Source organism: Heliangelus exortis, chromosome 7, assembly GCF_036169615.1.
Source record: "Heliangelus exortis chromosome 7, bHelExo1.hap1, whole genome shotgun sequence".
Taxonomy (NCBI): domain Eukaryota; kingdom Metazoa; phylum Chordata; class Aves; order Apodiformes; family Trochilidae; genus Heliangelus; species Heliangelus exortis.
This window is the reverse complement of record NC_092428.1, coordinates 23,750,401-23,777,944: the sequence shown is the minus strand read 5'-3', so window position 1 is coordinate 23,777,944 and position 27,544 is coordinate 23,750,401. Positions and strand designations below refer to the sequence as shown.

Here is a 27,544-nt window from a genome sequence, read left to right as displayed (position 1 = left end):
CAGTTTACAGCAAATTATCTGCACCCGGAATCAAAGCTTTTCTGCTTGTTCTCTGAAAGGTAAAACTTTGTGATTAGAGATATATATTTTAAATATACCAATAATGTTTTTCCTTTTGTTTTTTTCCCAGAAGGCTGATACTTTGAATCCCACAGGAATATAACAATATCCAATAGAGCACAGTATTAGCAGAGTCTAAAAGTAGACAGATCTTTAGCTGAAATTGCAGAGGACATTTTAGTCTGACAAAGGACTTTACTCAAATGTGCCTAGGGCCTTAAGAGTAGTATAGGATCTTTACTGATCACTAAGGCAGAGGGACTTTCATTTTGCTCCCCTCACCTCCAACAGCTGAGCTGCTTCTAATGATAGGACACAGACCCAAGCCAGGGCTTCCACAAGTCCCTTTGGTTTAGATTCACAAAGGAGTTTAGATTTCACAGTCCTAAGCTACTTTTTGTCACCTGCTGCAAATTGCTCCAGGCAATAACCATGCAAAGAACGGCCTGAATAAACCCTTCACACGTGAAGGTTATAATTTACACAGCAAAAGGCTGGGTGTGGGTCTCTTCTGGTAAACTGGAAAATAGAAAAACAAGTCGTTTTGTGTGTGCAAACCCTCCCAATTAAAAGGATTCCTTACCTCCTCTCTCTTCCATACCAGATGATGGAAAATAGCTCTGACAAGATCACTGACAAGTGGAGACCAGTGGGTATAGCCCATCTCAACTTGCTTCCCTGCAGCCAAACAGGGGAGAGAGGGACTGGATTGGCAGGCTATAAAATGAGTCCAAAAGGGCTGGACTGTTCAAACACTGTAACAGTTTGAAGTCTAAATGATGCCCAAATAGAAGTGGTGGTGTTCCTCGGGTGTCATGGTTCAATACCATTTTACATCTTCATTGATGACCCACTTGGTAGAGTGAACAGGCTCTCTGCAAAGTCAGAGGTGACAAGGGTATCTCAGGAAATTAAAAAATCCAAATGCAAAGTCCCGGATCCAGAAGAAAAGAACTCCATACAGCACTGCAAGCAGGGTACTGACTGCACAAGGAACAGTTCTGCAGGAAAGGCTGCACAAACACTGGCAGACAACAAATTGAACATGTGTCAGCAAGGTATCCTTATAGCAATGAAGGCTGAGTATTGTTCTGTGTTAAAGAGAGCATAAATAGCACATCCAGGGAATTAATTATTTCTGCTACTTGCCACTTGTGGGTTTGGGCCACCCATGCAAGTGAGACATGGACATACTGATACAAGTATAGGAGAGAGAGATGGCTCTGTCAAACTTCCTGAAGGGAAGACAAGAAGAGAACTAATGGTTGCTTTCAAAAAAAGTTGGAGGGCCATCCCTGTCAGCAGAAGCAGTGAGCAGCCACAAACTGCAGCAATGGGAATTTCACTTACTGAGAGGGGAAAAGAAAATCCACCATGGCAGTAGCCCTGCACCAGACTGCCCTAGAGGCAGATTAGCCTTCCAGGTGGATTTTTGGAACACAGGTAAACAACACTCTAAGCAAGCTTTTCTAACTTTGAGCCTTGCTTCTTAAAGTTTGAGGCCTGCTTTGAGCAGGAGTTTAGAGTAGAGACCTCTAAAGGTCTCTTCCAATAAAAATTATTCCATAATAATAATAATAATAATAATAATAATAATAAATTAACTTCTTTCTCTCCTTTCCATCCTATTTTTCAGCTCAACTAATTCAAAGCTTGCAAGACAACATGATACTCTTAACAGAGATAACTCTAAAAATTAATCAGATAAGCAAAACAAAAGCTCAATTATTAAATCATAAGATAATTAAGGCAGGTAACTACTCGCCTGTATGATTCCTGGAGAAAGGACATGTAATGGGAAGTTACTCACTCATGTGAATTGCCTCTTGTTTAATCCAGCATGGAGTCTTTTTTATATATATATACAGAACACCTACTGCTTCATAGAAGTTGATATAAAGCCCCCCTGGAATGAGGCAGAGCTTCTAAAAATTGAGAATAATGTTGCCTTTCTCTGATTTAAGCAACATTGATTTTGAACACAAGTCATATTCTACTCCAAAGTATCTCTGTTATTTCTGTATTATTGTACTAGTATGAAAATGTTTTCTTCTCAGAAGAAATGGCATGACTACATGGAATCACCCCAAGACTTCAAGTGTTCCATCATTAAAGGCAAATATCTACTGTAAAGCAATTCCAAGGTGAAGACCCTCTGTAGGCTCAAAATAAATGTCTAAGTTCAGGGTAAGGTTCCCCCATTCATTGAAAGGGGAACCTTGATAGGAAGTCAATACCTTATGCTTAAGATTAAGCAGCTATGCAAAGTGTTACAAAGATAAATTTCACTGTAATGGTAATGAAGTGGTTGATGAAAAGGTGAGTAAACTTACCAACCTGTTGTTCCCAAATAAGCAGTGAGAAGCTCTGTCTATTCTCTATACTGATAAAATTAAACATGGGTAAGCTGCATTCACCCTTGATTACACCATTGATTTGATGTTGGTTGCCAGTGAAGCTTAATAATGAATTCAAGTATTTATCACCAGAACTGAATGAAATGAGTTCACTGTCTTTGTTCCAAACCTGCTTCATCACACAGAGGTTCTCCTCATTGCAATTTACATTATTTGCATTATTGGCAGTTCTCCCAAATATACTGTATTAGGCTGAGAATTGCAAGTCAAGCACATATTTGTTTTAGTATCACTTTGGCATTTATTTATTGCAAGGAAGGATTTGCTTTCTTAAGTTTAGATACAACTGTGGCTTAAAAACCCTTTAAAAAAAAATCTGTTTCAAATTGAACTCCTAAATTCACTGCTAGGCAGAAGATCAGAACCAGAAGCTAAGAGGTTAATTCATGAACACAAGCCAAAAATGGGTGCCTGTATATTAAGATGTCAAATCTATTGATGCTTGTTAAGACCATATAAATCTTAGTCAATAGGTTTTCTAATTTATTTTTTTAAAATCCTCCATAGTATTCTGAAGACACCATCAGCACCTTTCTCCATCACCAGTAAAGAAACAGTAAACAAATGAAACAACCATAAACAAAACTGATTTTTCACACACTTTACATGGCCTCAGCTTTCAACGTGGGTTTGGATTGATAGTTTTTCACTTGGTGTCAAAAATCAACCAGATCAAGACAAACACTTTCTAGTTAAATTCTAACAAGTCCTTTTATCTTTGCTACAGCAGAGGGGTAAAGGCCATTTGTTTACCTATTGCTAGAAGTTTAAATGGCCTAATTATTTCCTATTACTCAAAATTAGCAGAATATATTCAGGAGGATGTGGGAAGGCTAAGGGATTTGAAGCATAGATGTCACCTTCTGCCACAAAGCTTTTAGTGTCTTAGGACTTCTGGGATGCTTGGTAAGAGTGGTGTCCCACATCCAAGGTATGATATGGAAAGCTTCCCAAAGCTGTGCATTGATAAATAATTAAAGATTATCATTAACTAAATCAGTAATCCTAACATCCCTGTTTGGTTTTTTCCCTTTTTTTACTTCCTGCTCCCATCCTTCTACATAAATACATTATTACTTAATCAGGAACTGGTTTACTTTGTTGTTCAGATCTATTATAGTAGATCTGAGTTACTGAACAAAGCAGAGGTAACAGATGAGAGTATAAATTGGAGACATCAGGGAACCAGGGATTTCATTAATGACTGAGAAATGGACTGAGAAACATCAAACACTTGCTCTCACCTCACTGTGCTCTTTATCTGTGGAAAATGAAAAGCTGGTTAAAACCCTTTTGTGTTTTAGCAGACCTTAAAATTTGGTATAAAAGGAGGCATCTTGTCAAATCAAGTAACATGGAGACTGAGTATATTTTTCCACACAAAATATTAAATAGAACCACAAACAATTGTGAGAGTGCTTTATTCTAAGACTGAATTTTACTTAGCCAAAAATAACCAGTATCTCTCTAGAGAAGAAATTGGCAGATAAATGATCTGCACAAGAATATATTTTACTGTTTTACAAAGTCTGCTGACCACTCACATAATGGAGGAATGGAGAGAGCAATATAAGATTTTGTACATTGCTGAAGCAATGAGCTGGGGTACTGGACTCCTGTGTTGGTCTGTGAGCTCCACTGATCTCTAACAGTCAGCAAAACACCATTCTGTTCCTAAACCTCCACTCTTCCCTTTCTAATACTAAAACATCGATTCCACAGTCTCTTTCTTATAAAAAGTTCTGATAGTTGAAGAGAAAAAGCATTGATGGCCTGGATTCTGCAAACTTTCAGCGTAGAAATCAGATTCTCTGCATCGTGTGTGCTTTGTTGGGAAAAAAATCTGATTCAGTGAAACTGATGTTGTTGACATACACCAGCTGGACAAAAGCTCCCTCTGCTCAGATGGAATTGCAGACAAGTGAGAAGGAAGAGATCTCATTCACTATTTTTTGCAGAGCTGTTCCTCTGCATCTGAATAAGAGACTGCTGACTTGGCAATCAGCTGGCTGAGACACTCAGGTGGGTGCCCAGGGTAAAGATCTGCTCTGAATAAGAACAAAAAGGGATCAGATCCAGCATCTCCCCATTGCCAGCTACGTGCATTACCTCGAGAGTCTCAACATAGTTTGCTCTCACAGTGTTCCCAGCCTTGGGCAGGAGATGAGCTCTCACCCAATCTTTATTTCAGCTGCACAGTGAAATGGATGGCTGAGGCTGTTTCCAGGCTGAGTGCTTGCTGAATGATCAACTGCACATGGTGCCAATTTACTGTCGCTCCCCTTATTAAAAGCACGTGTATTTCTGCACTGGTATGTCTAGGTGGTTCTAAAAAGAAACCATGCCCTTTTCTAGCCAACAGAAATAATCAATTAATACCTGTAAAGACAGAGATTTATTGTGAAATATGGCTCTGGAATGGAGCTTCTATAAAGGTACTGAAGAGTTTAATTTAGGCAGTCCTGGAAAACATTTCATTATCATTGACATTTCTGTGGCATCAATATGCATCAAGGCTATTAATTAACTGTAATTAATTAGGAAATATATATATGTTTTTGGTTTTGTTTTTGTTTTTTTTTTAATAAATGTCTGTCTTAAATTCAGAGGAAGTCTAGTAAACAGAATTCAATCTTTTCATGTTCTGTTTTGATCATGTCCAGTTGAAATTACCTGTTGGTTGCTCTTTTAACCCAGGGTGATGTTACAAAACACTCGGTTGCAGTGACTCAACTGGAAAATGTATTTGCTTCCACCTGCAAGATAAAATTAAATCAGTTCTCAGAAAATGAGCATTCTAAAAAGTCCTGGTCACTACTTAGAGTAGTATTGTAGTATTTTTAAGTATCAGTCTTCTCTCCAGAGCAATGCTAAATCAATTACAAATCCTTTCCATTCTGCAGCAAAGTAACAGATTCTGTCCCAGAATTTTTCAGAGATAACACTTACCACATTTAATTTTTCCAAGGGGAAAGCTCAGAGATTAACTGATCAAATATTTTCTGCCATGAAATAATAAATATTTTAATAAGAAAATGGTTTTCAATTGAAAGAAAATTTCCCTGAGGAAAAAGGTTTATTTCTAACTTCATATCTTCAGTAAAAAGAAGGACATAGTCATATTACTTATTTTTCCTTCCAAAAGGTCATAGTTATTATATAATACTTTCAAAACTACACCTGTTTGCTGGTTGGTTTAATGAGAAAACCAGTATTTTTCCATTGAGATTTTGTTACAGAACTGGTTAAATTATATTTTTCAAGTTAGTCAAAATGCCTTTGCATCTAAACTGGTGTTGTGGAACAAGTGAATAACACTGCTCTTTAGAGTGAATTTGTTTGGTAGCCTTTTTTCTTACCTACAGTTCCAACTTTTACAGCTAGTTAGTAATGATTAATATTTATTGGAAAGATTAATAGTTATTCCTATGAGTCTTCCTCTATTAATGCATTTTTTTCTCCCAATAATAACTGAAAGGTATAAAATATCCAAGTGAGAGAAAGAGAGAAAAAAAAATTCTATACATCATTGAACAGTTAATCACCATGGAAAATATCACAAAATAGTCTGTAATTATGGAAAATCAAAAGTAAGTGAGCCCATAAAGCTAACTTTCTTTCAACATGCAGCCAGGGGAAAAAGAAGAAAAAGCCCAAAACCACGAGCTGAAAAATACTTTAATGTAACTCAACAAAGGTAAACTTTGTAAGGTGCACAATTAAAACTTTTTGAGAGTCTAAACAAGGGTATAATTTTTCAATACTGAAAAAAGTATGTAATGAAAACTACATAAAATGAGAAAAATACAGTTTTGATTCACTGGTGAGCCTGTAAGTGTATCTATACACATTCCTTTATTAACAATTCATGCTTCTTTTAGTAGCTGAATAATGCATTATGGTTTCTGATTAAAATCATTATTCAAAGGAAAAACATCACTGTAAGCTACAATATCAGCAGTTTGTAACACAGATGAGGGAATCATTTTGACTTGCAGCCCCTGACATCTCCCTTTGTCAGAGTTTAAGCTTAGGAGGACCATCTTTTCAGTATGTAAAATCAGTCAGGCCAGGTATGGGATTTTGATACAAAAGTGCAGGCCTCCCCAATGTAGGATTTATCTGCATAGTATCAAGTGTTAAAGCACTGAGTTCTTTTCATCTTTGTCTTTTATCACATATATTTAAACCACAGAAAAGGCGAGAAAGCTCTCAACTCCTTACTTCAGAAATAACTTCATCTTAACTGTGAACTTTTATTGTCCTCCTGTCAAAAGGGGCTTTATTCAAAGGTGTTCCCAGCCATCTGTTCAGAAGGGACATTGTCAGCTGGCAAACTCGGTTGGCTTGTGTTGCTTTAATTCACTTTCAAAAACTTCAGACTTTACAAATCAGGCAGCAGACGCAGAGTAACAAGTTTGTGTCTGTCAGCCCACTCTTCCCCAATGAGAAGCCTGTGAGCATGCTGATTACACATACACAACTACTTAGGGCCATAGTTAGGATAAGTTAATGCATCGATTTACCTCCAGATCCAGTTAAGTGGCAACCTCAGGCACACACAGAGCAGGAGGCACAGCCCCATGATGTCCCGATGCCTGAGTCTTGCCAGCCAGCCTGGAGTGACCAGACTTCCCATCCCCTCAGGCACAGATTGACTGACAGAAGCTGTGAAAGGGGGGAGATACTTCACCAAGGTGCGTGGGAGTGGTAAACAGCACTTTTTGGGCAGGAAGGATGGTGTTTCTGAGTGTAAAATCCATTTCGCTGCTTTGTTTCCTTTTCATGAAGTGCTAAAGGCCTCTGGCACTGCTTTAATGGACCGTCTGGCTGAACATAAGCAGCCAACTTTTCGCAGTGTGGAAGTCAACTCTTCAATTACAAAGATAAAGTCCCTTGTATCTTTCGTACCAACTATCCCCCATACATTGTCCTCCTTCCTTCTGTCTAATGATGAGTGAGGTCCCTGCTATGGCCAGGATAGGCTTGGTAATGTCCAAGCACAGTTCCCACCTTTTTGTGAGGCAGCAAGGTTAGGCTGAAGGAAACATGACCAGCTAGGACAATGTGTCTGGCATTCGTTGTTAAAGTTCAAACTTGCCGAAATGGGACAAGAAAAATAGTGCACATACGAGGCACTCCTGCCTTGCTTCTGTGTAGTCCTCTCAAGGTCAAACTGCAGCCTCTCAGGCTGAGACTCAATGGTCTGCAAATGCGGTGGTGTTGGGTCTCTGTGTGGGAGAACCAAAATCCGGACCTGCCACGGGCCAGGACTGGGCCCATCAGCGAGAGTGATAATGCCTCTGTGATTAACATATTTCAGGAAAAAGAAATCTGCTAAAAGATCTGCAGAAGAGGGTGGGAAGTGAGAGCAGTACCAGTGCAGAGATAGCAAGGTCAGGAATGAAGGAAGGAGGGGGAGGAGGTGCCCAAGCACAGATTCCTTTGCAGACCGAGGTGAGATGGCAGCTGTCCCACTGCAACCTGTGGAGGAGAATGGTGGAGCAGTCCCTGAATGAACATGGTTGAGCAGATGTGGATCTGCAGCCACGGAGGGCCCCGTGCCAGAGGAGGTGACTGTTCCCAAAGCAGCTGTGACTCTGTGTGCAGCCCGGGCTGGAGCAGTTCCTGAGGGACTGCGCCTCACGGGAGCGACTCATGTCTGAGCGGCTCCTGAAGGACCCTGTCCCGTGAGGGGAAGCCCAGGGAGGAGCAGAGGAAGAATGTGAGGAGTCTTCCTCCTGAGGAGGAAAGGCGGCAGTAAGCAAGGTGTGGGGAACTGAGGAAGCCCCCGGCTCCCAGCCCCTTTATGTTGCAGGGATCGGGGAGTAGGCAGAGAAATGGGGAGCAAAGGAATTTTGGCATCGGTAACGTGAGGTATTTTGAGATCTGTTTTTGTTTTCTCTTTGTCCTGCTCTGATTTGATTGTAGATAAGCTACATCTATTTCACCTCTCCACGTCTGTTTTTCCCGTGACAATAACTGGCCAGTGAGCCCTCCCTGGCCTTGTCTCGACCCGTGGGCTTTTTTGTTACATTTTCTCCTCCCCATCCCATCGTGGGGGAAGTAGTGAGCCAGCGGCCGCATGGTTCTTTGTTGCCAGCTGTGAGGGAACGGGTGGAGGAATCGGACCCTCTGAGGCTGCTCCGAGGCTGCTCCGGTGGTGGCTGGCACCAAATCACCTTGGAAACACACACACCCCCCCCATCCAAATCCTCATTAGCATCCCCAAGGGGATTGCTGTTTAGGAAGGAGACAGATAGGTCTGCATAGAGCCTAGGGTCGTTTGGAGATAAGGACTGGATGGTGAAGTGGGTGGAGGTCTGCTCCAGTTGTTCAAACTGCTATGTCTCAACCACGCTTACTGAGCAAAACAGGCCTAAAATATGGGGGGCTGCATTGATGGGCTTGGGGAATCTCCTCAACATCAACCCTGCCCCGTTGGCTGGCTCAATGCTTGGATCCAGGTGATTTTCTCTCTCTGTTGTCCCCTTTCCTGTTCTGGCTCTGAATGGGACACCTCCAGCCTCCTGAGGTATGCTAATGACAGCACTTCTCCTGGGGAGGAAATCTGGAAAAACAAGTTTTCCCTCTCCTTGGGTCATCAATGGAGCAGTGACTCAGTTGCCTGGAACTGCAGGAATTTGGGGGCATATAGCCAACACTGAAGTTCTCATGTCATCATTCACCAACCCACCATCCTGCAACAGGTTCTGTCCAGAACTGGAATGCCATCTTGAGCAAGAAACCATCACCAGACACCTCTGGACCCATGGTGGTGACTTTCTCAAACTCCCTCATTCTTTTCTTTCTGTCTCACTTTTTTAGTCTTTTCTCTCACATCTCTTTCTTCTCTCTCTCTTTTTCCTTGTATCTTCTCCTTTCTCTCTCTCTCTTTTGCCTCGCAGTCTCTTTGCCATACCTTCGTGGGGTTATATCACTTTGCTTGTGTTAATTGTCAAATAAAACTTTATGGTTGCATCCAACCCTTGGTGGTTGGACTTTCTTCTTGTAGATCCAAAAATTTAAAGTTTCCTCGGACCGTAACATTTGGCGTAGTCAGCAAGATGAGAGCCTGTGGACCATAACACCAGCTAGGACTTAACCAGGACAGTGGACCTCACAGGCAGGGGCTGGTAGATTCCTCCTGTGGGGACCCACATCTGTATTTAGGAGCAAATTTCCTCCCAGCCTAAAGGGAACACCAGTGCAGGTCAGATCAGCCCCATGCTACATGACTGTTTCTCTGCATTCACTGGGCTCTAGAGGGACCTAAATACAGCTGCATGCAGACCTCCAGGCTTCCCCCTTCCTTTGCTATGCATCATGGAACTGAAATCCCACAGAGGAGGGACCACCAGGGGAGTTAATTCAGGGAAATAATTTTACTGCATTCTAGATACCTGGCAGGCAGACTCCAGCTGTACCTTGTTAAGTTATCATAAGGCACAGACTGAGTATTCTTCCCATCTGGCTAAAAGTGCAAAACTCATCCATGCTACCTACCATGTATACCCAGCCTTTCTCTCAACATTATTATGGAACTGAAGAATTAAATGTATTTTTGTGTGTATTGTACAATGCCTATACACACAGTTCCCTCTGCACACATGGAGGAGTCATGTCTTGCTAACTTGTTTTTCCATTTTCAAAAGGAGAAAGTGAGCAAGAAGGAAAGTGATCCCACTGCCAGTTTACAAATGACTATGAAGCTTTGTAGAAAAGCATCTCAGGTCTCTCTTTAATCGATAAAATAAGTCACTAAGTCAAGAAGTACAAATTCATGGTGACTCAGCCTTTGTTCTGCTTGTCAGGAAAGTATTTTGTTTCTAATGATCTGGCATTTCTCACTGTTTAGAGAGCAGATTCAGTGACCAGAGTGCCAATGGCTTTGTCTAATTTGATATCAAATATGGGTTTTTCAAATATTATCCCATGTAATCACAGTTCTCAGTTCCTTGTGCTTCTGAGAGGGGAAGAGCAGCATTTGCGAATGATCCACAGTGTTGCAATTTCATGAATCATATGTGGTATGAAATGAGCAAACTCCTTCTACACGTGAATGAAAACATTACATTATCATGCAGGCTGTAGAACTGAATTTCTCTTTTTTGCCCCAGACAGTGACAATTCCCAGTCAGTGTTTCATCTGAGCAATGTGATGGGCAAAGCCTGACAAGGAGCAGTATTCTGGGTTCTTTGAAGCTGAGTGCCTCTGAGCAAAGCTTTCTCTAAACCTAAGGCAGAAGAATAAAAACACAATCTCAGATGATGTGGTGTACATTAAAATCTCCACTAAATTCACTGATAGAATAAACTTAACCATTTCCATTTCTGCTATAGAAGGGTGCTTATGTATATGTTTAGTGGAAATATTCAGCATCATTCTACATGAGCTATTTATTTAGGATGAAGTTGCACATGTGCTAAAATCATGTTGATGTTTAACAGTTGCACTGAAATGTCATACATTATCAACACGTTTTAAAGGATTTAAAGCAGCAGGACTGCCAGGTGATTGATTTAGGAAAACACCTTCATCACAGAATTTCCAAACTGCAGCCCTATGATACATACTTAGCTGCTTTATTCAACCAGGTCTACTACAGAAGTGCTTGCCTATCTCAAAGTGTATTAAGTACAACACGGTGTTAATTGAAGTATTTGTAGGCTTCACATTAAATTTGTGCTAAAGGATGTTGCTGAATCAGGGATTTAATGGGCAAACAGTTAAACAAAGGAGTCATGTGCATGGCTTGAGCAAGGAAGAAAAAGGCAAGAATCCAGAGCTTTTTTTTCACAGCTCTGCCTTTGGGAAAGTGAGATTAATCTTTGTACTTGTAACAGATTTTGAGATTTTCTTATATACTCTTCTACCTCAGGCATCCCAGATATAATTAGAAATAGTAATCAAATGTCAGCCTCATGCTTATTGTATTTAGTAATTGTGAGATTTAGTTAATTAGTATGTTTCGTGTGCTTTGGGGTCCTTGGACAATGAAGATCATGTATCTACTTAGATGTTTAGAAAAATGTAGGTCATTATTATTCTAATGTACTTGAAATCCTAAGTATTATCAGTCAGTTATAGAGATATGAAGATGGAGGCTGTGATAACCACTCAAGCTGTTATTGTGGCCAATAGTTCTTAGAGAAGATGGTTTCAAACCTTCCACTATCAAAATTGCAATAAATATATTGAAAAAAAGAAAAATAAAACAAAGAAAATAAAAAACCCAAAATTAATTAAAATAAAGAAAAATAATTACAGATTTTAAATTTCTATTTAAAAGTAGGACAGTCTGTGCTGAAGACATTGGAGGGAAGACAGCCAGGTTGCTTATAAGAGGTCCTGGACATAGATTTTTTGGTGTCTTGAGAGTGCAACCAAAATTCTTCTTGCCATATATAAGGTTTATCTTTTTCCATTGTCTCTCTAGCTTCTAAAATATGGAGGCCAGCATTCCCACCTTTACCACAGTGGGATAATGTGGAAGAGTCTATCTTATGTTTATATGGCCACTTACCTTGAGATTTCTGCTTCAAAGTTTTCAGTCAAATATGGTCATTGTGGGAAGACCTCCTTTCCCTCATAGAAAGCAGTGAAAGAAATTTATTAACCTTTCTCTTCTTTATCCATCAGTGTTTTAAATCTCTTTGTCCTTTGAGTCACTATTCAGCTTTATAAGAAAATGTCATATCCACTTTGTTTAGTTCCAAAATTCAGATTTAATGTCAAAATCAACAGCTAAAATGACTGGAAAGCTAGTTGCAGAGGGAGAGAAACCTTTTTAACATTTGCTTTCCCAGCTAGTAAGCAAGACTGGTGTTAAAGTCAGATAGTGGACCAGCTCAGCAGGAAAAAATGTAACCAGTCAGCACCATTTTCTCCTCCAGGTCTAATATCTGTCATGGTGATGAAATGTGTTCAGCAGTTCACATGGGTCCAGTCCTAATTTTGGTGAGAAGGTTAAGGATTTTAAGTTGCAAAACAGTTGAAAGAATTAAATATCAATGGGCATGCAGTAGAAAATTCAATCCTTTGAATTGTATCTATTTTTTACTACTTTGAGCCTTGGTCTGGAAAAGGCTTATGCATATTAATAGTCTACTTAAGCTCATCAGTTTCTAGATTTCAGGATCGGAATGGACAGTGTGACCTGAAGAACACAAGCCAGAGAGTCCCAGATGAAAATTTCTGCCATTCAATAAGCTGCTTATTGACTTGATCCGTCAAAATGCTGAGCTTTCTGGCCTCAGCTGAGCCAAGCATTTCAAAGTGATTCTCTTTCAGAGGAAGACAAGATGACTGCCCACAGCTTGAATTACTGACAAAGATGTCTTGAATGGAGTCCAACGTAGTTTCCTAATAGAGGACTTAATTCTGCAGTGCAAGACCAATAACCAAGGCAGGTGAGAGAACACACGTGTTCCTTCAGCTGACACAGAGAGATTCACTTACAGGGCTGCTCAGATCATAAACTCCAAATTAGTCACTCCTCAAATGTTATTTCGTTGGAACCAAACCAGGTTTTGAACAGGTGTCAATCAGTGCCACTGTTGACAGGAGTATTCCTAAGACTTGTGGAAAACACATAATTCCAGGGACCTTGAAGTTCACGCAAATCGCAACCTTACGTTACAAAGCAGCATTTTGACAAAAATTCCCTTTTGTTAATGCTTTGAATTTAATTCCTATGCAGAAATAGAGTAATGGTGGAAACTTTCAGGTAATTTTAAAAGGAAATCACCAGACTCCTGAGAAAGCAGATTCTTTGTTCTCCGTTCTTCTCTGCCCTTTTAAATGGGTTGTTATACTCACTTACTGCTCTCTGAGACTGGGCCTCTTGCTTTCTTTGAGCACTTTTACAAAACCAAGAAAGGAAAAAACACTTGTCATTCTTAATCCTTGAGTTCAACAGACAATCTGGGATTCCAGTCTGAAATGTCAGACTGCTTATGTCCACCTGCAGAACAAAGTTGAATTTTCAAATCTTTCATTTGTCTACTTGACTGGGTTCAAGAGTTATCCTAGTACCTGTCATATTCATTGTTAAAGCCCTTTGGTGAAAGGACTTTGAAGCAATGTTCATCTATCTCATTCTTAAATAGCATTCCTTTGAGTTAAAAAACCCAAACAAACAAACAACCAAATAAAGCAAGCTCCTTATTTTTCACTGCTCATTAGATTTTTCTATCTGGAATGAGCATAGGGCCTTAAAATGATTAAGAGGGAAGCAGCAGCTCTAATTGCCTGAACTATCTCAAGCACTGTCCCTATGAATACTTTCAGGTCCCATTTTAACACATCACCCTCGTGTGTTCAGTGCAAAAAGCCCTGGGTAGTCTCCATGGATCAGTTGTGAGTTTTGTCCATCAGAAGTGTCAGGGTGTATGTATTTAATGGCCTGAATTTAGGTTCTTCTCATGTTGCTGTGCAATGGGAAGTAGCTTCTCCCAGAAAGTCCCTGTATTTCCAATGGGTGTCTCCTGTGAAAGTCCCTGGAGTGTCTCCAGTTCATTTGGCTTATAAAATGGGCCATATTTCTTGCAGATCTGACTGCTCTTTGGACTCCAGAGGAAGTTCAAAGGCACACTCAATACATAAATACACCAGAGAATTGAAGTTCATGAGCTTATTCCCACTTCCTTTGAAAAGCCTCACTGTTGTCTTCAGCATCAGCTGAAGAAAAATAGCAGCAAGAACAAAAACCCAACAGAAAGTCTACAGTGAACTTTTTTCCTTTTTCTCTGCTATTTTTAAAGGTGGATACTCACATGATATGAAACTCAGATCCAGCTGACATTTCTGAACATGAAACATCTATGATAAAGTTTGAAGAAATAAAATTATTTCAACACTCCCATTTTAAATAATTTGAAGTTTCATTTTAAAGACATAAAAACATTTTATGTACTCTTCATACTCAAGCCAAATCCATATTGCTAGAATATGCAAATATTTAATTCTTTAGAAGTTACACATTAATATCTAATTTCCAAATTCAAAAGTCAATATTTAAGTGTTCAGAAAAAAAAAGATAGATACACCATTTTCAGTTTTTAATTTTTAACAGAATAGCAGGACTTGCCAAAAAAACAGAAATACGATTTTCAGAGCAGACTTTATATACTGTAGGTAGCACTGCTTAAATTTCAGAGATCAGCTTAAAAATTTATGCTTGTCATATTAGCATCTGTGCATTTAGCAATCATCTCTTCACCTCATAACAGGACAGGGACATTCTTACTTCCACAGTGGTCTGAGAGTAGAACTATGTTAACAAAAGCAGTGAGTTAACAGTGCCATAGCATAATAAGTTATGGCTCATCAGTGAGTGTCAGTAACTCTGAGCAGTCTGTGTGTCTGTTTGCAATCTGGATGAAAAGCCTGCTTAGCAGATGGAAACCTGTCAGTTCCTTTTTACTAAGCTGCTTTCTCTTGTCATTCATCTTTTAAGGCGTTCCTTTTTTAAAAAATCTAATCACTTCAGTGAGTTAGATAGGAACCATTTTTCAAAGCATTTGTTGACTTCTAATGTAAATGTCAGTTGTTCCTGGGAGGATGGCCTCCTGGTCAAGAGCCTAGCATCTCCTAATATCCTACTTAGCTTGAATGCCAAAAATGGAGGGAGAAAAGTAAGAAGTCCAACCCTTGAGACTCCAGACCAGTAGGAGTTTAACATAATGAGTTTCATAGCTTAGCTATTTTCCTTTTCACTGTAATGGTCAATGGGCTTGTATAACTGTGCAAGGAAAAAAAAAATCCAAGAAGTCCTTCATTTCTCAGTTTTCAGGGCAGGTTCAGCTCTCCTCAGTCAGAGCAGGTTCTGCATTTACTGGTGCCTGGCTGAGCCGAGAAAAACAAAGATAAAAAAGGGTTCCTTCTTTTGACATCCCAACACAGGAGCAAAAGTTTGGATGTGCTACTGAGCATTGCTAGTAGCAATACTAGGGAGTAATCTTCCTCTGGTACACTAGGAATAATAGCATCAGATCCACCACATTACCAACCTGGCATTATCCAGACAAGTTCATTCTGCAACATCCTTCTTATTACAGCAATAATAACAATAGTGCTGCTCTGCTGGTTTCCAAGAGTTAATTTCTTGATGAGCCAGAGCAGGCAGCTCTTGTGTTAGGCTCACTGTAGAGCCTTGCAGATGTTTGTATCCTTCATACATGTGGATTATATTCTGAGTCTGTATGTAGTATGTATTTCTTTTTATTACAAAGTCTCCCAGAATTATACTGAAGAAAGAAGTATCTCAGTCATGTATGAATGTGGAAAATTAATTAGAAGACATGTCCCACACCAGTGGATAGAAGAGAAAAAGTAACATTCCCCCTCTGCCAAGTGCTTGTCCTGTGCAGATGCCTGACAGAAAAAAAAAAAAAAGAAAAAAAAGAAAAAAAAAAAAAAAAAAAAAAAAAAAAAAAAAAAAAAAAAAAAAAAAGCATAATATAGTGCCTGTGGCTTTATGGAGCTTTGCTACCAAAGTCCACTTTATTCTCAGTATATGTTTTCAGAACCTCTTCAAACTCAGCAAGGGCCAGGCTGCCATCAGAAGGGATGGTTTCCCCTCTCAGCTGCTTATTCTCTCCTTATGTTGGCCTCGTGTGCCAGCTCAGGCCACTACCATAGCACAGGTGAGAGGTAGAAAACCTGTTTCTTGGACAGCAGCTCTGATAGCAACTGCTTTTGATCTCAAGATGAACTTCATCCAAAACCATGTATTGGGCCTTTACTATGTGTTTAAACCTTTTGGTCCAAAACCAGCAAGGAAGCCAAACAGCACAGAGACTTGATTCAAATGAAGTTTGCCAGTGACAATAGAGGCATCCACTGTAACCACGGGTATCAGTGAATGAGTTACAGAAAAAATACTTTTGAATGCTCAGCAAAACCTCATAAAACTTACTGACTGACTTACTGACTTACATAAAACTTACTTACTGACTCCCTTCTGGCAAAGGGAGTGTGCTGTTCTTCAGCTTGCAAAATAAGTCCCCAAATCCCATGCCTCTAGATTGCATGGGTAATAAATCCTGGGTTCAACAGGCTTGTCATCGGGTGGTGAGTCACCACCCACCTTATAATGAATGGCATTTATTTTGTTTTGAAGGAGAAGCATTTGCATGTTATGTGTCATGGGGTTATACACAATGAATGAAGTGGATAGATGCTGTGCAGACAGCTCATGTGGGCAAATAAAGCAGATGTTAATGGAGGAAATCTCAGATGAATCTGGGAATTTGTGGTAATGCCAGTTAATCTCAGGGTTTAGGATCTGGGAAAAAACAAGGGAAAAATAGTTTAAGAACCAGACCCAGCTGGTAGTGGTGTCTGTGCTTTGGCATGATATATATGCATGCACTCATCCACCCCCTGCCCTCACAGAGACACACACGCCAGAGCTTCAGAGGTACTGTACAGGAACAATTCCTGTGAAATAAGGGGGAACATCTGCTCACCTCAATTTTCAGCTGTAAGGCCCATTTTTGGGCACAGCATGTGTACATCTGACACTTTCTTGTGCCCTCACTCTCTCCTCCATCTTCGAGCTGTCTCTCCTTCCTACTTGTTCCAGGTTACAGGTTGTCTTTACAGAGAATAGGTTTGTCCCAGTCCCCTTCTTGCATGCCAGGAGAGCAAGGAGAACTGCTAAGGCATCTTTTGCTCCCTGTTGTCTTTCCTGTTTTGCCTTTGCTAAAATTTTGGGTATGGAGGTCCAGTGCATGTGTATGTTGTGGGATGTGGTAAAAAACAAGCTGTGACACTGTGACACTGATCCCCACCATCTGTATCTACTCCTCTTGTGAAAGCAAAACCAGGGTGGAAAGCTGTTTGGATCCATGGAGCTGAGTGTGAAAAAGAATAGATATCTGAAGCCTGTCAAAAAACCCAACCTATTTCTGTCTTACTGTAAAGCAGGCACAGGCATAGAATCATAGAATCATAGAATTGGCTGGGTTGGAAGGGACCTCAGAGATCATCAAGTCCAACCCTTGATCCACTCCCGCTGCAGTTCCCAGCCCATGGCACTGAGTGCCACATCCAGGCTCTTTTTAAATATCTCCAGGGATGGAGAATCCACCACTTCCCTGGGCAGCCCATTCCAATGTCTGATCACCCTCTCAGTAAAGAAATTCTTTCTAATGTCCAACCTAAACCTCCTCTGGCACAACTTGAGACCGTGCCCTCTTGTCTTGCCGTGCAGACATACACAGCTGTTACTCACACACACACATAGAGAGAGCTTCTCTTTAATATTTTCCTTAAAAATAATAATCTTGTACGATGTTTTTGAGTTAAAAACAAACAGGGAAATGAACACAAAGAGTAATTTGAAATTGAAATTATTTTTTACTGCCTCTCCATCACTTCTGTTCTGAGTAGCTGTTGAACATTACCCTGTCAACTCTTCAAGTATTTAACTACAAAATACTCTTCATAAATAATGTAGGCAGATTAACTAAATGGTACATAATTATCGCAAATTTAGAGTCCCATTGCAGAATATATTTTATCTGTGATTACAGTGCTTGCAGACTTTCCAAACACTTTCTTGTATATTTGACAGTAAGCCATAGGAAAATTTCAGCTGTCTATAACTGCTTTTCAGAATCTGTAATAACTTAGATTAACATGTTATTAAAGACTTTGATTTAGGAAAAACCTAATACATTTTCCTATTGCTTCTCTCCCACTTGAAGTTCAAAAAAAAAATATTGAAATTGGACTTTTAAAGTGGAAGTTTTCGAAGTTGATTGCAGGTTCACAACTCTATAGCAAGGTACTTTCACTCTGGCAGAGACTCAAACGAGACAATTAACAGGAACAATGAAGCAATTCAAAGAGAGCATTGAGGGGCTTTTTAATTGGTGCTTCAGAAAGCCAAAGTTCCTTCTATACACGGAAGACAGGAGCCAGGGAGTAATTGCCAGGCCATTTCTCTAAAAAAGGCTTGAAATCTCAGTTAAATAAGACCTTGATCTTAGCACAGGAAGGTGATGATTCTCTGGAACTGTGAAGGTGTTCCTCCCCCACAGTGGTCCATTAGCGATCTGAAAGATTTTACACTGGTCATTACAAGGTACTGAATGAACACCAAAATAAAAGTTAAAATACAAACTCACTAGAGTTCCTTTTGTGTAATAAGAGAAAATCTCCACTGGCTGTCACAGCATCTGAGTCTGTCTCTGTTGGTAATGAAACAGCCATCTTGTATCTGAGCACTTACAGTCTTCAATGTGTGGATGTTCATGGCACACATCTGATGTGGGTAAGGACAGTTTATCCACTTCCAGTTGTCTGAAAAGACTCTGAGGTGCTGGTCCCAGAGCAGCAGCTGCTTTTCAGACTGAGAAGCTGACACAAAGTTCCCAGAGTCCTGGGCAGGCAACATAACCACCATTATTTCACCAGGGTCCAATATTGTATTCTTTTCTCAAGTATACGGACCTAAAAGTTTCAGCAATGTAAACACAGTTGTTTTGTTCTCATTCTCAGACCAACTCCCTTCAGCATTCCTTCTCTCTGTCTGCTCCCAATCTGCTGAATGAGAAAGCCAAGGCAGCAGGAGGCAAGTTGCCTTTCAAATTACCAAAGCCTTGAATGCCTGTTAGCAACAGGGTGCTTGACTCCAGTGTCCAGGTGAGGATGGCACCATGAGGAACTGTCTTGTTCCCATCCCAGTTTTGTCATCCATTACCAACTACCTGCTCTGGGTATGCCTCAAGCTGGCCAACCTTCTCCAGAAAGAAATCCTGGCTTGAGTTAAGATGTAGGACTGCAGTGAGGGACTCAGCATTTCTATTTTCTCTTTAATTCAATGGGACTTTGGTGCTCAAAGATGTGTTTTGAACTCAGTGTTGTGCTTCACTGCCTTGGGTATACAGATACTCTCATTATTCCCTTGGCACTAAAGGTTGCAGGGGGGAAGAAGCTCCATGTCTCACAATATTAGTCAGCATGTCATTGAGCCAGTGGAGCTGGGGTCAGCCCTTGTGAGAACAAAACCACTTCTCTTACTTGCTGTTAACTTAGAGATTCTTGTAGCTATAACAACAGTCATGGAAAGACCAGTTTCTGAGTACGTTAGGTGGGCATTAGGAAAAAATGGGAGCACTTCTGCCAGATAAGTGATTTCTAGGCAACATCTCTTAAGAAAGATCAGGTTCTCTAAAAGATTCATTTGCACTGGGTCGGAAAAAATTTTTACACTGTTCCTAGGGCAACCTCTAATGTTTTGCAGGGTAAAGGCTTCAGAAATGCAGTGGGAAAAAAATCTGAAATGGAATTTAATCCTCAGCCACTGCAACACACAGTGATAAATTTGGGTCTGTTTTATCCATGGGTACTTGCCCTTGTCACCAAATGTGGAGGCTTGGGATGTGGAATTTGAAACACTGTCCAAATGTCTTCTGACAGGCAGCTCTTACTGTACACTAAGAAGGAACTTAATGCTGTAAAGTCATTTGAAAGCCAATTTGCTGTTCCCCATACAGTACCAGTAAAACAAAGTTATTGTTTAAGCTGATGTTTAGGTAATCTTCCTTCTACAGGCTGTTTTCATATGTGATCTTGGAAAGTCATTCTCTCTCTGTGCTTTAATTTTTGATCTGTAAGATAAAGGCTCATGATTATCTTCATGTAACCCTCTTTAGATAACAACTAGATCAGAAAGAACAGCAGATCTTCTGTTCAGTTGTTGACTTGAAATATCAGAAAAAAAATTGCTGCAGATTAAATGTTTTGGTTTTTTTAAATATAAATATATATATTTTTAATGCATTTCATGTTACATATTTCATTTACCCATAACATTTTCTTTAGGGAAATTTAAAAAATGTTTTTGTCTTAGAATCCGTAATACTATTTCTCATTTTAACAGGAGCGAAATGACAGTTCTAATTTAAAAAAATAAATTATTCACAAACCTCTTCACCTTTTTTTCAGGGCAGAGGAGAGTTCCTGATACTATCTGCAGAATTTGAAACAATTTCACAAATAATTGAGGTCCTTCTGGATTTCGTCTTCTATTTTTCATCTGTTTTTTCTTTGACCCAGTTCAATGTGTAGTCCCTGGTATGATGAGTACCCAGTCTCAATGAATTCACTTTTAACTTAGCTAATTGCTTGTATTTTCTAGGGAAGGAACGAATGACATCAGTGACATAAAGTAGGCAGACTGCTTCAAACACTGACAATCCCACATACAGTAGTGAATTCCATATTTCTGTCAATTAATCCTCATTTTTATTAGCTGATAAAAATGATGGGGCTATGATGGAGGAGACACTTCATCACTCATCCCACTCTGGTTTGTCTTTTATTATCTTTGTGTTATGTTCTACAATGCCCCAGACTTCATCTGGAATAGGTCCCAACTTTGTTTCTTCCACTCACAGCTCAGTCATGGCAGCAAGCAGGAGGCCTTTAATGATCTCAGGATTCCACATAATTTGTTCCAGCTGAAGGTCTGGTTCTGCCAGAAATAAAAAAACCCTTGACAACAACAATTTCTCTTCTTGACATTCAGACTGCTGCATAACTCTCCCCTGGTTTGTATCTTATCTTTTATCCCATCCTCTCTGCTCAGTCCTCATCTTTCTGGACTTTAGCAGTGAATTTTAATCTGATCATCTACCTCTGTTACCTTTTCACATGCTTCTACCATGCACACAAGAGATTGTTGAGTTCCAACCACCATGGTTTCAGCAACATTAAACAATCATTACCAACAGTGATTGTGCAAAATTTTCATAGCTTGTTCTTCACCACCATCACTGGAGACCTACTTCTGAATGCAGGTGAAGAAACTATGCCAAAATTTCCTTTTAACACTGTTCCAGTGTCTTGTGTGGGGCAGGAATGAAGGGAGTAAAACCCATCATCTCTGATTCTAGCTTATCTGAATTAATTTATTGTATAGGTTTACAAATTTTAGATTTACACACCCTCATTAATGACACCCACAAATGGTAGCTCTTTAATCTTAGCTGTGACACAGGGACCACATAGAGGGGAGCCCAGACTCCATCAGATTGCCATGTAGTGCTTCACTGGGTTCTAGAACTGCCCTTCTCTTGAAACAGAGTGAAAGCCCTGTTGCTCTCATCAAATGTTGAAAATAATTTGTGTGTGTGTGTGGATGGTGGTGGGCCTTTCTGTGTAAACATCAGTCTCTTCCTTGCAATTTTTAGCCCATATAGAACATATCTAACAATTGCATCTTCTGTTGCAAGATCTGATAATGTAAGCAAAAACATTTAAGTAGATGTCCTGGTTTGGGCCAGGATAAGGGTGATTTTCTGTCTTGTACTTTTGCTTTTAGCTAGGTCTCTTGTAAGTAGTTGCACTTGCTGAAATTAACAGCAAGTTTCTCAGACAGTGTGTGTTTCTAGGACTGATAACACTTGATGTTTATAGTTACTGCTAGAGACTGGTGTGCAGAGCCAAGGACACTGCTCAGCTCTGAGGAAAACATAAAGAGGTCCCACCTGCAGCCCTCCTTTGGGGAGGAACAGACAAGATAGATGCCAGAATTGACCAAACAGAGTATTCCATCCCATATACGTCATGCTCAGTATAAATTTGAGGGATCACGAGGGCCAAGCCAGATTTCCTGCTTCCAGCTTCTGGCTGCCTGCCCTTCCTGCCTTTCCTGCCTCCCTTCCTTCTCTCAGCACCCTGGAAGGATCCCATCCGTTTGCCTGCCTGTGGTCCTGATCCGTGCCAGCCCTTATCTGTGTGTTCCTGCCTCCAGTTCCCAACTGCTGCCGACTCCAGGAGTCCAGCCTGGACTTTCCCAGGGCTGCCCTGCAGCCTCAGTGGTGACGTGAGAGCTATTGGGGGAAAGGGGGGAGGAATGTGGTATCCATTTTCTTGTATATTTGTATATATTTAGTAATTTTTTCCTATTTATCATTACTGTTTCATTAAAGTTGTGTAGTTTAGTTTCCAACCCATAAGTCTCTCTCCCTTATTCTCTCTCCTTTCGTATCAGGGAGGAGAGAGAGATTAATAGAGAGCGTCTGTTACTCGGTTTAATTGCTGGGCCAGTGTTAAACCGTGACAGTAGAACATTCCCAGTGACACTGCTTCTTAAATCTAGAATAACTTTGATCAGTTGAGGTTTTCCTGTTTGGATACTTAGCTGAATGATAGACTGTGCTGGTAAAAGCCAGGTTGAATTGGTATATATAGGTCTTGTATGACACCCCATATCATACAACTACTGTGCTGCATTGAGAGGTGAAACTTTAATGGCACATAGAGCACTGTTTTCTTAAGGTTAGCTGTTTGCAGTTCACATTATGCCTTCTTACACAGCTCTACAGCTAAACAGTAATTTTCAGTCAGTAATTTTTTTCTTTCATGGATGCTTGAAAACAAGAGTATCCCTTATCTATAAATCTGCCTGTTCTACATCCACTTTCTGAGCATTTCTTGAGTATTTTTCATCACCACATAGCTTTGAAATACCAAGGCATTATTATCCTTTGTGGAAACTGAGGAAACCAGGCACAGAAATCAGTTCCTCAAGGTGATGCAAGTATTCTGGGGCAACAAAGAATCAACATTTCTGCTATCTGGGAGAACATGCTAAATATTGTTCCCTATTTCCAACATTTTTATGTACACCTGCCACAAAAATGGCACAAACGGTATTTCTGGAATTGAAAGGAAAAGGCATGGAACAAATGGACTGAGTGCTTGAACTTGTCCTTGAGTGGAATTGAGTTGTCTCCTTTGTGTCAGAGGGAAGCCAGCTGGGTTTGAATCTGGTGCTGCTGATCCCACTGTGTAGGCAGTCATCAAACACTAAAATCTTAGTGATTGAATGGCTGGGGTTAAACCTTCTGCCGAGAGGGCTGATGGGTGTTTACTTCTGTGTCCACAAAAGAAGCAATTTAAAATGTTAGTTATAAACAGCCTGTATGTTCTGGACTTCCTGCTGATTAATTAATACCTTGTATAGGCAAAGAGGAGTTGGTACACCTCCCACCCCCAGGCACATCAGGCAGGTACTGCTGCAAACTCCTGTAAAAGGCACAGGAGTTTTCCTCATGGTTACAGTACTCTTTGCAGCTTATCAGGAAGTCTAATTCCTACTTTGCAAGATTTGCCAGTATGTCTACCTTTGTTTTCCACTCATGCTAAGGCAAACACATCTTTTTTTTTTTTTTTTTTTTTTTTTTTTTTTTTTTTTTTTAAGAGAAATAGGGAAATCTCTATAACATCTGATTTCTCTGAAACCTCAGAGCTTGCTTTGACAACACAGAGCCACATCTGCCTGCACTGCTGCAGTGCCTGCTAGGACTGTCATCCAGATGCCCCATATCCTCTAGGACCTGGGCTGGACAAGGCTGTGTTTCTCTGAAAATCTCTGGCATTTGATGCTGAGAAGGGAGCCATGCTCTGTCAGAAAAGTGGTTTAGCTGCGGTGGCCAGCACAAAACATACTGAGAGTAGAAAGCATGAATTTCCAATGGGGCAATGCAGTTATCTAAGTAGTTTCTAATTTAGGCAAAGCTGAACTGAAAAAAAAAAATAGGAAAACAAAATAAAATATTTTAGTCAGGTTTTAGCCCATGCAGTCATGTTCAGATCAGAGGTCTTGCATCCTCAGAAGAGATTTTTTTTTTATTTGAACTATGTCAATTTTAAGTCCATTCCCCACTGAGCACCTTCACTATTTTTCAGGGGAAAAACTACAGCTACATGCACATTCATTGAAACACTGATTTTCCCTCCTGACCCATAGTCCCAGGTGCTCATCCCTCCCCAGGATTCAGTGAGTCCCTCCAGCACAGGTGAGAACCTCAGAAGTACTTCATTCCATTTCTTTTAACATTCCTGTTCTTTCCTAAAGCTTGCCCAGCTAAACCCCATTGCTATCCTCGATGGAAAAAAATTGCATCATTCTTTTTAACGCTATTGACAGCAATGCGGGCTGGCACTAGGACCTCCTTTTCTTCGAAAGCTTTGAGCATCATGGGATGGCAGTCAAACAGATTGTGCAACAGCTCCGTGGTCATTCATTCACTCGCCTACAGCACTGGCAGCAAATGGCTCCTAATTCCCCATCTGATGCAGACACTGCCAAGGGAAGAGGCTGCCTGTGGGGAAAACAAAAAGAACAGCAGCAGCTAATAGTGATTAAGTCACTTAGTGCTGTGGCTATTGAGCTGCAATGAAAAAAAGGACAAACTCACAAACTCTTTTTTCTATTCCTGCCTTTTTTTCCTGCATATTTTCTTTTAAAGCAGTAAGCAGCACAATCTTTCTCTTAAGGATCATTTAAAAAAAAAAAAACAACTCGTTTCTGCTCAACCCTTTTGAATCTCTTTTTCCAAGGCTTTTGCTCAAAAAAAAAAAAAAAAAAAATAAAAAAAAAATGCCGGAGCAAGGGAACAAAAATCAAACAAAAAACAACCAAAAAAATTTTGAAAAAAAATAGCCCCAACGCCCCAAACCAAACAAAGAAAACCCTGTCCCACAAATACAAGAAATGCCTTTTTGTTACTCACAGACACAAGCCATCTGCAGCCAGGTTTCCTTAAAGATCAGACTGGGGAGAGACACTGCCCACTGTCTGATACTGTAAATGCTAAATGTACTAAATCAGGCATTCTTCTCAAATTCTGATAGGTATATTTTATATGTATATTAACACTACTTAATGCTTCCCTTACCAATGTAACCAGTTATTACCTGGGAAACTTGCCAGGTTCTTTCCCCAGATCTATCTGTCTTAGGCAATCTCAGCTTTTCTTATGACACCTACTGGAACATCTTTGTGAGATGATTTTTCCAAGATCTCAAATACCAACGTTGTTCCTGAAAGCCAAAGCAAGAAATTTAAACCTTCACCCCTGCATGTCAGTCTAGGTTATCAGCTTGCTGCTTGGATTTGGGACCCTAACTCTTCCAACAGCAGTACCCAGTCTGTAAGGAAACCAGATATATCTCATCACAGAAAGAATGAGCAAAGGAGGTCCTTCACTTATGGTCCACCCAAGAAATCTCAACTTTTCTGAGAAAAAAAATAGGTTGGAAATCAAGAGGGCAGGTAAATAAATCTGACAGGTAGAGAGACAAATAATGAAATCTCAAATCACGTACTACTTGGAAAAAGTGGCCTTCCGTCTACCTACCTCTTCCTGAAAAAACCCTCATTATGAGACTATCAGCTATAATGCCTTCTACTTACTAGTATCAATCACTTTTCTCTTTTGTGATGTCTATGCAAAAGTCTTGAAGACTTTCACAGACTTGAAGTCCTTCCCCAAAACCAAAAGAGGGTATGTATGAGTACTAAAACCTATGGGAGAGCCTCCATCTCAGCCATTGGAGTTCTTGCCAACAATTAAAAATGAACTGGTCTTGCTTCTTGCTTATTTCTCTATTGTCAGCTTCAAGTTCTTGAAGGCCTAATGGGGATGATTTTATTTCTGGAGATAAAATGTAATGGAGAGTTTCACTGTCCCCAGCTCTACAAGTGAATGGGCTGTAGCTCTCATTCTGAGTGAATGAACAGCAGTGGCCAAGGTTATTTTCCCCACTGAACAGCCACTGCTGACATTTTTGAGCCCAATGGGTAGCAGTAATTTTTCTTTCAGTGTTGTTAGGTAAAGAAACACTTCAGTGTTCAAAGACAGAAATAATTTGCATGGGAGAGGTGGCATTCAACTGTCATATCCTGCCCTGTCCAGGGCTAAGAGCTGGCTTGAAGGTGGAAGTGTTGATGAGTGATAATCACTGAAAAATGTCTGAACGTAAGTTTGTCTGTGCTTTGTGGATAATTCTGGTTCTATCTAGACAGATTGTTTAAAAACTTGGTGATTGTCTTGCATGGTAGATCTTTCCATGTCAGAAAGCAGAACTACTGGTTGGATTTGTGTTTCTGAAGCATTTCTGAATCTCCCATTAGTAGTAGAGCTGGGTATCACACAATTTTAAAAGTATTTATTTTCATAATATATCTCTAAGGTAATGTTCCTTGTCTTAAAAGAGGAGGGGAAGAAAGGACCAGGGCTTCTGGTAAATCTTGCAGATATTTCAGTTGTTATCTTCTCCAGCAGCCCTTCCTGTCCCACCTGGAGGTTTCTGTATCACTACAAGTTTACTACAATATCCCCACCTCTTTTCCTGAAAGGCTGGTGTACACACTGAAATACCAAACAGCCAACAGAAACAGGAACTGATTTCCTTCCATATATGCTATGGCAGAAACCCTAACTCCTGGCAGGGACCTGTTAATTCCCTGCTTCACTGAAGTGGAGGAAAAATCCATGGAGATTTAAACAATGACTGGCCTTAGAAACTTGCCTGAAAATGTCTGAAAAGAGCTGGAGCAACCTGACACATTTCAACAGGGTCTCTTAAATTCCAGGGCATGTCTGTAGTTGGTGATGGAGACAGCAAAACTACCTGTCACTGAAGTGGCAGCAGGGGCAACTCTGATTCTTTGAGTTCTCCTGTAACTCCATGCTGCTCACCTGTAAAATGACCATTTTGTATCTCCAGGAGCATAACTGAATATAAATATCATATCTGTATCTGAACTTCACAACTGCATCTGTCTTGCCCAAAACCTCTTTTTACATCTATGTTTACAGAGGCCCCAGTGTGTGTGTGCATTTACATATACTTTAGCTTTATCTTATATATATATATTTTTCTGGTTTGATTTGTTTGTTTGTTTTTTCAGTAAGTAGAGAAGCAGATTTTTCTTTCTGACTGTCTTAAATATTTAAATGAGGGGTGTTTTGTTACTATGTTTTGTGTTTTTTTAAAGCAAATTGGCTCTGTTTTGAGTGAGAGAGAATGCTTGTGTCTGGAGCAGCTTAAGGGCTTTAGTATTTATGTACACCAAGTAGAGAGTATAAAAGAGCAGTACTGGATTTAGTTAGAACTCTTGTTTATTTACATCCTAAAAGGTGTCTGACAAGTGTACTAGTGGTTTCAACACGGCCAGATCTCACCAATGGGTTCCTCCTTTCTTTGCCAACTCACAATGACAAAACCATCACAAAGAGGTCTTCAGACACATCAC

The 27,544-nt window shown here is 40.1% G+C and overlaps 1 long non-coding RNA gene across 1 annotated transcript in view; it reads left to right on the top strand.

Moving 5' to 3' along the window:
• The window catches only part of LOC139798545 (uncharacterized), a 41,447-nt gene extending 25,503 nt beyond the window's left edge, over positions 1–15,944 (top strand). Inside the window, exon 2 of the long non-coding RNA XR_011726852.1 lies at positions 15,863–15,944. This is a non-coding gene — a long non-coding RNA (uncharacterized lncRNA). The remainder of the gene's footprint in view (positions 1–15,862) is intronic.
• The last annotated feature ends 11,600 nt before the right edge of the window (positions 15,945–27,544 follow it).